The sequence below is a fragment of the Capsicum annuum genome, chromosome 8, assembly GCF_002878395.1.
Source record: "Capsicum annuum cultivar UCD-10X-F1 chromosome 8, UCD10Xv1.1, whole genome shotgun sequence".
In the NCBI taxonomy this organism is placed as follows: domain Eukaryota; kingdom Viridiplantae; phylum Streptophyta; class Magnoliopsida; order Solanales; family Solanaceae; genus Capsicum; species Capsicum annuum.
The window spans coordinates 151,309,510-151,324,101 of NC_061118.1; the positions used below are offsets into that span (position 1 = coordinate 151,309,510).

Here is a 14,592-nt window from a genome sequence, read left to right on the forward strand (position 1 = left end):
CCCCCCCCCCCCCCCCCCCCCCCCCCCCCCCAAAAAAAAAAAAAAGGATTCGAATATTGAGAAAAAAATCTCAAATCAAAATGTGAGTTTTCCCTCATTGAAAGTCCATTACAATAATAAGTCACGAATTAAAATTTTGACTTTAACTATATTTTTTCTCCAAATCTCTTGGTATCATTGTAAAGTTTTTTTCTTTGACCATGTCTATAAATTTGCTCAATAAATTGTCAATTGATCAAACTTTTGCATGTCTAAGTTATAATGCACAGAGTAAAAATGACGAAACAATGCATAAATTTAATCAATAACTAAATTAGTGCAAAGTAAAAACTCATATAAATACAAATACGTACACTCATATTTCAATTTTTTTCTTGATTTATGTGCCTTCTTCATCGACATTTGTTTCTTCAATAGCAGCATCTAAAATTGCTCCTTGAAATTGTCCTTGTCCATGAAATCATTGTGGACTTTAGCAACAAATCTGATTTCTTTATTTTTTCCTCATAAGGTTGTTTTTCTTTATCACATTTAGTGATCAAATAAATAGAATTTTATGTCAAAGAAGTGTAGGTATATAAAAAGATTTAAAAAAAAAGAGTGATAACAAAGAGAGCCAAACGGTTCTCATCAGAGAACATGGGTGCAAGACCTTTTTACAGTAGTAATGACAATGAATGACATGAATAAGGTGGATTTATTATCATTATTTATTAGTCTCATTAATTGATAGTATTTTATAGATTTTTAAATAGAATTAAAAAAAAACTCAAAAGAATCATAAAAAAGATAAATATCATTTCTTGATTCTTAGGCAACGAGGTACCATAACACTTGCTCTTTCAAACTCAAATCCGTGCATTTTGTCAGGAATCTCATTGTTTCCGGCAGTGATAGCTGCGGTGTGGTTGGAAAAAAGCACCATACGGAGTCGAACCTAAAAGTAAGAATCAAACAGTTAAATAATAAGAGGCATAATCGGCAAACAATGAGGCTTCACTACATAGATAAATGATTGAAATTGAATACTTTGTCAGGCCGTTAATAGATTGGCTAAATTAAAGAAATTACAAAAAAATTGAATGGTCAAAACCATCGGCAGCTCCCTAAACTTGGCACGATCTTTCACTTTGACACCTCAACTGGACGTTATTCACTTTAGGCACCTCAAGTAGCCATAAATTGTGTCATTTTGACACCTTTTGCTGATTCAGCAAAGAGAGTGTATTACGCTCGCTTTTGGACGCATTTCAGGGGTATTTTCATAATTTTTGAGGGGTATTTTCATAATTTTTTATCTTTAATTTGTTTTAAATTATTGAAATTGTTTCCAAATCAGCAACAATACATATACATAGCAATTAATGACATAATTATCCAACTCATTAATATATATACATAATTAAATTAAAAGAACCAATTAATTGATGGCACATGGCATTTTTCAAAATAATTATAAAATTATTTAATTTTATTTGGTATCCCACCCCCACCTCCACCCCCACCCCTCAAACCCCAAAGTTATCTTCTCCACCACCACTCATCTCCCCGACAACCCCACCCCAAGTCCTCTTCTCTATTTGGCAGCCCCCCACCCCACCCCACTCCACTCTTCTCCTTTATTCTCTCTCCTTTTCACTCTCTTTTACAGTTTCACATAAACAAAAAAGACAAGCCAAAAAAAAAAAGAAAAAATTAAAACGAATTCAAAAATGTCACAGTGTGTTTTTTTCTTTCTTCAAGAAGATAAGTAAATCATTTACATTTTTCAAATCATTCAAAGAATTCAAGCTTCCAAAAACTTCTATAAAGGATGAGCAAAACGATGGATTGAAAAATTCAACCTCCATTAATGGAGGATGAATCCTCCATTAATGGAGATGAAGGTTGTGTGGAGTTTAGTGATTATGATGCTATAGTGGTAATGGAAATTTGATTGTGGGTCTGGAAGAAAATGAAAGAAAAATGTATGAATAGAAAAAGGAAAAAGAAAACGTTGGGGGTGGGGTGAGTTGAGGAAGATGATATGGGGTGGGGTGGTTAGGAAGATAATATAAGGTGGGGTGGGGTTATTAATATTTTTTATTTAAATTAATTATATAATTTTTTTTAAATAAATTTTAGGTGCATATAGTGATGTGGCAATTTAAATGAGTTGGCCCAAATTAATTGGCCGTTTTATCCATTTTGGCGGCGCGTGAGACACACGCACCCGTGCTGATGTCGAAAGGTGTCAAAATGACACAGTTTATGGCTACTTGAGGTGCCTAAAGCGAACAACGTTTAGTTGAGGTGCCTAAATGAAAGTTCGTGACAAGTTTAGGGGGCCACCGATGGATTTGGCCAAATTGAATACTTACAGGGCTCATTAATAGTTGTGTTAAAGAACTCTACAATAAAAAAAATATAAGCCACAAAAAATGAGAAACTATCTCCTTCTCAGGGTTAGTTACAAAGAAAGTTGGAAAAGATGAAATGTACAAAATTAAACATTGACAAATTTCAACATTATTGAACACTTACAGGGTTCGTTAATTGAGAGAACCATCTTCTTCTTAGGCTCATTAATTGAAATTGAACACTTGTAGGGATCGTTAATTTTCCTTCAGACTCCACCCTAATGAAATGCCATAGCAAAAAGTTAAGCAAAATTAATATAAAAGAGCAGGCAGCTATTAAGACAAGTTGAGTAGGGGGCCAGGGGCTACAAGGCCTTCTCTTCTATTTCACCCAGCACTATTGCTCTTTTTGCATGAATTTTAAATCCATGGAGGAAGACCTTAGTATATACTTGCCAAAATTGAATGAAGCACACAAACTTTTAGTATTTTTTTTTACAGACAAGGAAGGAGGGAGGGAGGGAGGGGGAAGGGTAAAAGGAGCAAGGTACACCCATCTTACTTGATAGCAGCCTTAATTTCATCATAGGTAGCTTCTTGTGGGAACCTCACTGTGAGATCAACCACAGAGACATCCATAGTTGGAACTCGAGAAGACATTCCTGTTAACTTTCCATTCAGTGATGGTAGCACCTTTCCAATAGCCTTAGTGGCTCCAGTGTTGTTGATGTTGAAAGATGCAGCTCTTCCCCCCCCTCCAGTCCTTAGCAGATGGTCCATCAACAGTTTTCTGGGTGGCTTAGTTATAAAAATAACAACTAAGTATAGAAGCTACAAAAGCTGTATTAAATTCTATGAAACGTATAAAACAATATTTACCGGTTATGGAGTGAACAGTAGTCATAATACCCTCAACAATTCCAAACCTGTCATGAATGACCTGCCAAGTGATGCAATTCTGAGAAATTATTCAAATTTCACATACAAGCTCAAATATTAAAATGAAGAAAAGGGCAATAAACAAAAAAAGGAACCTTTTCCAGAGGAACAAGGCATTTAGTAGTACAGCTAGCATTCAAAACGACGTTGAGGTCTGGCTTGTATTCCTTTTCATTGACACCAACAACAAACATAGGGACATCCTTGCTAGGAGCAGAAATGATTACTCTCTTAGAACTACCCTGGCGAACACAACAACCTAAAAAAAGTTTAAGCAGGTACTTAACACCAACTGATGAAGGAAATTAAGCTTGTGTAAGAAAACATGTGACAACCATATCAATTGAAGCAATGGACAATCCGCAACGTCAACACACAAATATCATAGCATTAGCACTAATTTGCATTTAAAAAAACTCATATACAGTCAATACAAAAATGTACACCTAGACACATGTAGAGAAATTAACACAGTTGTTCTAAATCACTTTCAAGATGACAGTGTACTCTTGCCTTACGTTTACACAATAACTTGATTGGACAGAAAAAGAAAACAAAATTGCGCAGGTGTTAAGCCTCAAGAAGTGCACCTTCGCTAACAAATGCATAAAGCAATAAGCATTAGGACTAACACTTAAAAACTTACATTCGAAATACACACAATCTGAAACTTTTAATATACATTAACATATATAAAGCAAAAATGACAACCAAGTTGACTACATGGTAAGGCACCAAGTGTTCAGTCCGTGGAGGAAAATTTATATGTTTGAGCATCAAACTATGTATTATGGAAAATCAAAGTACTATTAAGTTATTAACAACCAACAGTTTCTTTATGATTTGTGGTAAGGAAGGCAAAATAAGAACTACTCTCATTCTTTACGAATTGCGATCACAAACCTTCAAGTGGGCAACAACTTTGTCTTTATCAGTGAAGACACCAGTTGACTCCACGACGTACTCTGCTCCAGCCTCAGCCCATGGGATCTCCTCTGGATTTCTTCAGATATCCATAAAATAAGTCTCAATCAGTAATTCAACACACAGAGAGATAAAAATTAACAGTGTATGTGCTCAAATAAGAGATGAAGAAAGCAGATGGAGCTTTGATTTTTCTTTTTTTTTTTTTAGAAGAATTGTTAATATACTTAGTGAAGGGAATAGGAGAAGACCGAGCATCATTTGAAGAAGCCGTTATTTAATAAATTTATTAAGAAATAAATGGGTAGAATTAAGAAAAGGAATTAAATTGAAAAAAACTCAAAAATAAAAATAAAAATTAGATAAATGAGAATGCTGGATTTTGAGGCATGCCACATCAGCATGCCTCTAATCCTCTTTTTATATATATAGATTATGTTAAAGCGCATAACGTTTTAGAGTAAAGTATTGGTAAAAAAGGTGGTTTCACAACATAGGTGATAAATAAAACTAAGGGAGGTTATAGTCCCAGGACTAATGGCTTATATAAAAGAGTAATGTTGCTTTTTCATTTGCACCGACTCGTCTGTACTTGAAGTAGCTTAAACTCTACTCGAATGAGCTACGCTGCTACGGGCTAAGATTTAATTCCTTTTTGTTCTTTACTGTCTTAATAAAAATAGTTATTATTTTATTAAAGAAACGGTTATTGAAAAGGTGTTTTTTTTTTAAAAATCTATATAGTAAAAAAGTCAGAAAATTTGGATCAATGATATGATAATAATTTTTTTTTTTTAAAGATAGATTATATGTTGTAACAGATATATTATCTGATGCAACAAGTTCTCTATTGTTGCAACAGTTGATATATCTTTTGTCACAGATGTGTGATTTGATGCAACAGATATAGAATCTGTTGTCACAACTCAATAAAAATGGTTCTTGGAAAGAACTAATTAATAATAGTAACTTGAAAAGTTATGACTTATCACAATATTTCTTAATTTAATTAAGTCATGACTTTTCACGGTAATAAAAAATATAATTAATAAATGGAGGTGAACAGTTAGATTATATGTTGCAACAAATAGGTTATTCAATGCAACTTGTTTTATATTTGTTGCAATAGATCATATATTTGTTGTCACAGATGAATTATCTGATGCAAAAAATATATAATTTGTTGTCACAACTCAATAAAAATGGTTCTTGAAAAAAACTAATTAATAATAATAATCTGAGAAGTCATGACTTATCACAATATTTATTTTCTTAATTTAATTAAGTCATAAATATTCATAGTAATCAAAAATATAATTAATAAATGGAGGTGAACAGTCACGCCTTTTTACCACTCATTCAAATTCAATCCTCTATAAATAGGTACATCCTTACTCAATCGTTCGTTCAACTACACTCTATTTATTTATTGCATCTCGTCTTTCATATTACACCTGGACTTCCACCACTTTCTCTTCCCTGATTAAGGTAAGTTTTTTTCTTGCCAATTTGTAGTATACGTTGTATTACATTCGGTTATTCTTAAGATCTTTACTTTTGTTTTTAAGGTTTTTGTCAATTCACATGTGTTCTAGATTATGACTGATCCAGTGTGGGACGTTGCTTTTCTGCAAGATGCATTGAATAAACTTCGGAATTAGGTTCATGACCTGCAGTGGGAACTGGGAGCAGTTAGAGCAAAAATGCTCCGTGAGATACGCAGGCTGAGGAGGGCCTTGCTACTTCCGATTGAAGATTGGCCAGGTGACAATGACGATGATAATAATAATTAGATTATTTTTTTCTATGTATATTTATTTTTATTTATTTTTGTTTAATAAAAAAATTATGTTTGATCTTTGATGTTTTAATTCAAATTTAATTTTTATTCTGTCCATTATTTTCTCAATGAACATGTCGACGATTGGACGTTAAAAGGAATAATTTAGAATCTAGTAGCAATAGCAAGATTTATCTGTTGGGTTTTTGACAGGGGCTCATGTGTTGTTCAAAACAGATTAATCATATGTTGCAACAGATAAGAAGTTTGATGCAACAGATAACTAGTCTATTTCAACAGATGACTAGTCTGTTGCACGACTTTGACGTTTTAATTCGTACTCCCTCCGTCTCAAATTACTCATCCTAAATTGAGATGCCACATTGATTAAGAAAAATAATTAATAACATGCTTAGTTTACCATAACCCACTGATCAGTTGGTGGGACAGTAGACGGTGTTTGAAATAACCATTGTTTGCTATTCAATCAAAATTTCATAAGAGAAGAAAGCTTTTAACGTGGGTCGGCGTATAGTCCCCCTATTAAATCATGTTAACATTTTAATTTGAAGAGAAAGTAATTAATACAAAGGGTAAAATATGGAATTTTTTTTCTTTTCTTGATTAATAAAAAAAGACAAGTAAAATGAGAAATCAAATTAGGAAATTTGGGACGGTTAATTGGACGTAAGGAATAATCTAGTAGCAATAGCAAGAGTTGAAACATATTGGTTATCTGTTGGGTTTGTGGAAGGGGCTGATTTGTATTGTTCCAAACAGATTAATCATCTGTTGCAACAGATATTCAGTCTAATGCAACAGATAATCAGTTTGATGCAACAGATAATCAGTCCAATGTAACAGATTACTCATATGATGCACCAAATGATTGATCTGTTTAAACTGTGGGCACTTATGTTGGATTCATGATCGGGGTTCTATCCATTGTTGAAAAAATAACAGTAACTGTGTACCCAAATGACAAATTCAAATAAAAATCATAATTTTACTTACCAAAGTCACCTATGAAGTAATGCCAAAGTGGAAAGTAATGTAGGAAACAAAATTTAACCTAAGAAATTGGTCAAATAGCAGCAGTAGCGTTGTAGTGGTAACAACAACAACAACAATGGCCGATAAGAAGAAGATGAAGATGATAATGAAGTAGAAGATGATGAATAAAGCAACAACAACAATGAACAACAATAATCGTGAAGAAAGAGAAAACAACAATGGTTGAGAAGAGAGAGAAAGATGTTTTTTTTTTCCCTCCGTTTCTCGTTATATAGGTATACATTTGGATCAAAGTATAAATTTAAAAACTTGTGGATTATTTTTAAACTTTTCTAACTTTCTTAATCCATAATAAAGTAATTGTCAGCTCCACTCAATAATTAAGACTTGTGTCACCCACACCTCATTTTAAAACTTTTTTGTCACCTACAGCTCAAACCCCCGTAATGTAGGAGTCTATCTTATAAAGAGACTTTTAAATTTAACATACCACAAAAACTGTTACTACAAACACATATATAAGGAGGGGTATTTGATAAAGTAGAAAAATAAATCAAGAAAAGGTATGATAAAATAATTGAATTAGGTTATTTGTCAGAGGGGAAAAAAGAGAGCATAATGCAGGAGGCTTTCCATAGATTCTCTGTTGTTTAGGGCTACAGGCAAACACTGATAAGAGTTTTGTATACATATCTGGAGTAAAGGATCAAGTGAAACAGGATATTCTTAACCAGCTACAGTTCAAAGAAGGGTTAATACCATTCACCTACCTTGGAGTACCTTTTTCATCTAAGAAGCTGACTGTCTCTCAATGTATGCCATTAATTGAAAAAATTACTGAAAGGGTGAGGCGTTGGTCGGCTAAACTACTCCCGCATGCAGGGAGACTTCAATTAATTCAGGTTGTATTGTTTGGGGTCCAAAATTATTGGTCTCAGGTATTCATCCTTCCAAAAAGAATCATGAAACTTATTAATGGTATCTGCCGAACCTTTCTGTGGACTGGCGATGTTTTAGGCTTTAAAAAGGCTCTGGTCTTTTGGGAAAAGGTTTGCTTACCAAGATTAGTTGGTGGGCTCACTGTTATACACCTGATTGTTATTTTATTTGTACTTCGGGTACACAGAATCTGTACATGCAGAACAATAACTTCAGCTAGAGTTCAAGTATAAACAAGAACACAATGAAGTATATCAAATACCCTCAACACAAGATCAAAATGACCTTTCTGAGAGGTGTATTTTATTCTTTTAGAAAGTAGATGAAACAGAAATGAATAAGGCCAAGTCATCCAAATTCACGGAGTTTACTTAAGGAAATAATTTTCCTCACTGTACCTGAGGTTGTGGAATTTTTCCTTCCAGGATAAAATGGCCAAACAGACCAATTGTAGCTGTACCTCAAACAATTGGAATATCTTCGAATGCACAGAATGTTTTAATTGATCACACAAAGTAATTTGTAAGACAGGAAGTATTTTCTATTCTAAAAATTTTCATATGTAAACCTGTGGATGAAAGCAGGTTTATATAGCCACAAGATGCCTCTTCTGAAAAGTGGCAAAGGTTCATCTAAAAGGTGTAACCTTTTCTAAAAATTCATGTCCATTCGTCCAAATAGTGTGACTGTTCTGAACAGGCATGCCATTTCACCCTCAGTTCGTTGAAACAATGCATCAGTTTACTGAAACAGTGCATCAGTTCACCGAAACAGTGGCACCAGTTCGATGAAGTATTGCATCAGTTCGAACTTCTGTATGCATGTATAAATGGAGTACCAAAACCAGAAAATATTTTACTGCATTTTTTTGTATTTTCAGATTAGATTTCTGTCTGGATTTCTTTATTTTCATCAAATAAACTTTGTCCAAAAAGATAGATCTCATCGAATCGATCATTTTCCAAATCAAAATCCTGAGCCGAGCGAGCGACGACGACGACGGCGCGGGGCATCTCTTATTTATTGCCTCAGTTACCATGTGGAGTAAGTGTTCTTATTATAAACATCCCACCAATGTAGGAGAATTAGTGAACTTTCTAAATTGGGTGTCTCCTTTCCTCCACCATTTTCCATTTTCCATTCACACTTCATATACACTTTGAACCCAACAATCTCCCACATGAATGAGGAATGACTATTTTTCATAAAATTTGTACGGACAAGTATGTGATCATCAAGCAAAGACTGATTGCATCTGGATAAGTGGGTTTCCCTTTGAACTTTCCGTAGTGAACATGCATCGGATACACTCGGTCAATCGGTAGATTTGATATCTTTGAACCGTTGAGATTTAATGTACACCTAGACAATACATGTCACATAACCAGCCTTTTAACATTTATGGTTCTCATGGTTTTGTTCTTTTCATCCATGAACACATCCCGATTTCATGAGAGCTTAGAGAATAGGCCTTTACTAACATTCTCTTTGAAGCAACTTCCACTTCGCCCTCACATAGGTGATTTCTAAACGTTCAATCCTGTAGATTAAACTATTCGACTAAATCTGCCAAATTTAGATAATCATTAAAAGACTTTTAACCTTAAGTCTTCTCCTTGTTTTTACTATACATTGTCTACAACAAAGAATGAGATGGGTAATTGACAATGTTGAACTTGACAGACACAACTTTGTTTGATCTCCTTGAACCTAGCTCTTGGGATCTCCAGTCTACTAGGTAGAGTTACTGTCGTGTTGACTTGTCCTAGGCCTTAAACCCATTCCCTTGGATGTCCGTTCAACTCCTTCTCTAGATAGGCCTTTTGTAAGTGGATCCGACACATTATCCTTTGAATTTACATAGTCTACAGTGATAATTCTACTAGAGAGAAGTTTCCTAATGGTATTGTGTCTTCATCGTATGTGACGAGATTTACCTTTGTACATCATGCTCCCTGCCCTACCTATTGCCGCTTGGCTATCACAGTGTATACATACTGGTGCCACTGGCTTGGGCCAATAAGGAATATCTTCTAAGAAATTCTGGAGCCATTCTGCTTCTTCACCGGCTTTATCCAATGCGATAAATTCAGATTTCATTATAGAGCGAGCAATACAAGTCTGTTTGGATGATTTCCAAGAGACTGCTCCTCCATCGATAGTAAACACATATCCACTTGTGGATTTTACTTCGTTCGATCCTGTGATCCAATTTGCACCACTATATCCTTCAAGTACCGCAGGATATTTATTATAATGCAAAGCATAATTTTGAGTGTATTTAAGATACCCCAAAACTCATTGACATCCAGTGAGTTTTGTTGGGATTACTCGTGTACCAACTCAATTTACTAATAGCATATGCTATGTCTAGTCGTGTACAGTTTATTATATACATTAAATATCCCAATACTCTTAGGTACTCCAATTGTGAGTCACTTTTACCTTCATTCTTTTGAAGTGCAAAGTTCACATCCAATAGAGTCTTGATAATACAGAATTCCAAATACTTGAACTTGTCAAGTACTTTTTCAATATAATGACACTGTGACAATGCTAACCCTTGTGGAGTTCGATGGATTATTATACCTAAGATCACATCTGCAACTCCAAGGTCTTTCATGTCAAACTTGCTCTTGAGCATTCGTTTTGTTGCATTTATGTCAGAAATGTATCAACATATCATCCACATATAAACAAACAATGACTTAGTGATTTGGAGTGTCTTTAATATATACACATTTATCACATTCATTTATCTTGAACCCGTTTGCCAACATGGTTTGGTCAAACTTTGCAAGCCATTGTTTAGGTGCTTGCTTTAGTCCATACAATGACTTAATAAGTCTACACATCTTATTTTTCTTTTCTGGAACCACAAAATCCTCAGGTTGTTCCATGTATATTTCTTGCTCCAATTCTCCATTTAGGAAACAGTTTTCACATCCATTTGATGGATTTGAAGATCATATACCGCTGCTAAGGCAATTAACATTCGAATCAATGTTATCCTTGTTACTGGCGAGTATGTATCAAAGTAATCAAGGCCTTCTTTTTATTTGAAGCCTTTTACTACAAGTCTTGCCTTGTATTTGTCAATAGTGCCATCCGCTTTTATTTTCCTTTTGAAGATCCATTTAGAACCTAAAGGTTTATTTCTGGGAGGAAGATCAACCAATTTCCATGTATGGTTGCTTAAGATTGAATCAGTTTTACTATTGATTGCCTTTTTCCAAAAGGATGAATCCGAAGATGCCATCGCTTCCTTAAATATTTGAGGCTCATTTTTAAAGAGAAATGTTACAAAATCCGATCCAAATGATGTAGACGTTCTTTGACGTGTACTACGTCTTGGATTTTCTTCATTATGTTCATTCTCAATTGGTTCATCACGAGGTTGTTTAGACCCCCACTAGACTGTTCATGTCTAGTTTTATACGGATAAATGTTTTCAAAGAATTCAACATTGTCTGATTCAATTACCGTATTTTTATTAATATCCGGATGTTCGGATTTATGAACCAAAAATCGACATGCCTTACTGCTTTTACATATCCTATGAACACACAGTCCACCGTCTCAGGTCCTATCTTAACCTTTTTAGGCACATGAACTTGGACCTTTGCTAGACACCCCCACACTTTGAAATATTTCAAGTTGGGTTTTCTTCCTTTTCACTTTTCATAAGGAATTGATTGTGTCTTACTATGGGGAACTCTATTGAGTATACGGTTAGCCGTAAGGATAGCCTCCTCCCACAAGTTTTGCGGTAAACTAGAACTTATAAGTAAGGCATTCATCATTTCCTTTAAAGTTCAATTTTTTATTTCCGCAATTTCATTAGATTGAGGTGAATATGGGGCCGTAGTTTGATGGATTATTCCATTCTTTACATATATTTGCGCAAAGGGAGATTCATATTCTCCTCCCCTATCACTTCGTATTATTTTGATCTTTTTGTTTAACTGATTTTCAACTTCAGTTTTATATTGCCTAAACGCATCTATTGCTTCATCCTTACTATTTAGCAAGTAGACATAACAATATCTAGTGCAATCGTCAATAAAAGTTATGAAATACTTTTTCCCACCACCACGTGACGGTGTTGACTTCATATCACAAATGTTAGTGTGTATTAAGTCTAAGGGATTGGAATTCCTTTCAAAGGACTTATAAGGATTCTTTGCATACTTCGATTCCACACACGTTTGACACTTTGATTTATTGCACTCAAAGTTTGGTAAAATTTCTAAGTTAATCAGTTTTTCGTATCATTTTATAATTAACATGGCCTAAACGTTCATGCCATAAATCATAAGACTCAAGAAAATAAGAAGAATTTGAACTTCTATTTATTTCAACAGTCATTACATTCATCTTATAAAGGCCTTCGGTCAGATAACCTTTTCCTACATACATTTCTCCTTTGCTAATTACAATTTTTCCTGAAACGGTTACACATTTGAATCCGTTCTTGTCTAGAAGTAAAACAGAAATTAAATTCCTATGTAACTCCGGAACATACAAGACATTGTTAAGTGTCAAGACCTTTCCGAAAGTCATCTTTAAGTAAATTTTTTCTGTTCCTTCTATCTTAGCCGTAGCGGAGTTAGCCATGTAGATCATTTCTTTTACTTGAGCCGGAGTGAGTGATGAAAACAACTCCTTGTTGGCACATACATGGCGGGTGGCACCAGAATCCATCCACCATTCGCGAGGATTCCCCCTCAAGTTGCACTCTGAGAACATAGCACACAGATCATCGCATTCTTTGTTGGATTCAATCATATTTGCTTGATCCTTCTTCTTGCCTTTCTTTAGGGCACAACAATCTGTGGACTTGAGGCCAATCTTGCCACAGTTGAAGCATTTTTCCTTGAACTCTTCCTTGGATTGATTGCTTCCTTGTTCAGCTTTCTTTCTTTTCTTGGAATTGTTTTGGTCATCTTCTACAATATGTGCTCCATTAATTGTAGAATTCCCCTTTGACCTTCTTTCGACAGCTTTATTATCCTCTTCAATTCGAAGTCGGACAATAGGATCTTCAACAGTCATCTCCTTGCGTTTATGCTTTAAGTAGTTTTTGAAGTCTTTTCACAAAGGTGGTAGCTTCTCAACTATCGCTGCTACTTGAAAAGCATCATTCACAATTAAACCTACAAAACAGTTTATGTGGGTATTAAGAACATTTTTAATTTGTTCAACTAAGGTATTTTTCAAAGATATACCTTCTGCTAGGAGATCATGTATGATGACTTGCAACTCTTGTACTTGAGAGACAACAAATTTGCTATCTATCATTTTGAAGTCCAAGAACCGTGCAACAAGGAATTTCTTAATTCCCGTATCCTCCTTCTTATATTTTTGTTCAAGTGCCCCCCACAGTTCCTTTAATATCTTGGTTCCACTATAGATATTGTAGAGGTCGTCTTGGAGACCACTCAGAATATAATTTCTGCAAAGGAAGTCTGAATGTTTCCAAGCTTCTACAATAATGAAGCGCTCTTTGTCCGAGGTTCCCTCGGGCACCTCAGGAGCGTCTTCGCTAGTGAACCGTTGCTGACATAAAGTGGTGAGGTAAAAGAACATCTTTTTCTGCCACCGCTTGAAGTCAATGCCCAAAAATTTTTCGGGCTTCTCCGCCGGTGCCATTGTTAGCGGAGCATTTGTGCGACTTGATGTGGTAATATTAGTTTTCCCCACAGACGTTGTGGCATCCATCATTTGACTTTAGTTAGTCATCTTTCCTGTCAACACAAAACAGAAAAATTTAGTAATCTTAGAATACTACTTATAAAGTTAAATAACTTTTCAACTTTTCTTCTTGTTTCTAATAAACGATGAAGTTTTTATAACTTCAAATCGTCAACCGAGTGAACTTTAACTTGTGATGAAGATTTTATGTCTTCTAATCACTAGTTAAATTCAAGTGGAGTAGAAAGCTTAAAGCTTTAATCTCCAAAAAAGAGTTATACAGATTTTGTAAAATTAATTATTTCCTTAAGATTGTTATTTTATTTGTACTTCGGGTACACAGAATCTGTATATGCAGAACAATAACTTCAACTAGAGTTCAAGTATAAACAAGAACACAATGAAGTATATCAAATACCCTCAACACAAGATGAAAATGACCTTTCCGAGAGGTATTTTATTCTTTCAGAAAGTAGATGAAACAGAAATGAATAAGGCCAAGTCGTTCGAATTCACGGAGTTTCCTTAAGGAAATAATTCCCCTCACTGTACCCGAGGTTGTGGAATTTTTCCTCCCAGGATAAAATGTCCAAACAGACCAATTGTAGCGGTACCTCAAACAATTGGAATATGTTTGAACGCACAGAACGTTTTGATTGATCACACAGAGTAATTTGTAAGACAGGAAGTATTTTGTATTCTAAAAATTTTCGTATGTAAACCTATGGATGAAAGAAGGTTTATATAGCCACAAGATGCCTCTTCTGAAAGGTGGCAAAGGTTCATCTAAAAGGTGTAATCTTTTCTGAAAATTCATGTTCATTCGTCCAAACAGTGTGACTGTTCTGAACAGGCATGCCATTTCGTGAATAAGTGTGTCAGTTCGTCAAAACAATGCATCAGTTTACTGAAACAGTGCATCAGTTCATCGAAACAGTGGCACCAGTTCGATGAAGTATTGCA

At 34.7% G+C, this 14,592-nt stretch overlaps 1 pseudogene; it reads right to left on the reverse strand.

Moving 5' to 3' along the window:
* Window positions 1-220: 220 nt before the first annotated feature.
* LOC107879306 lies at window positions 221-8,758 on the reverse strand (annotated as a pseudogene).
* Between the last annotated feature and the right edge of the window lie 5,834 nt (window positions 8,759-14,592).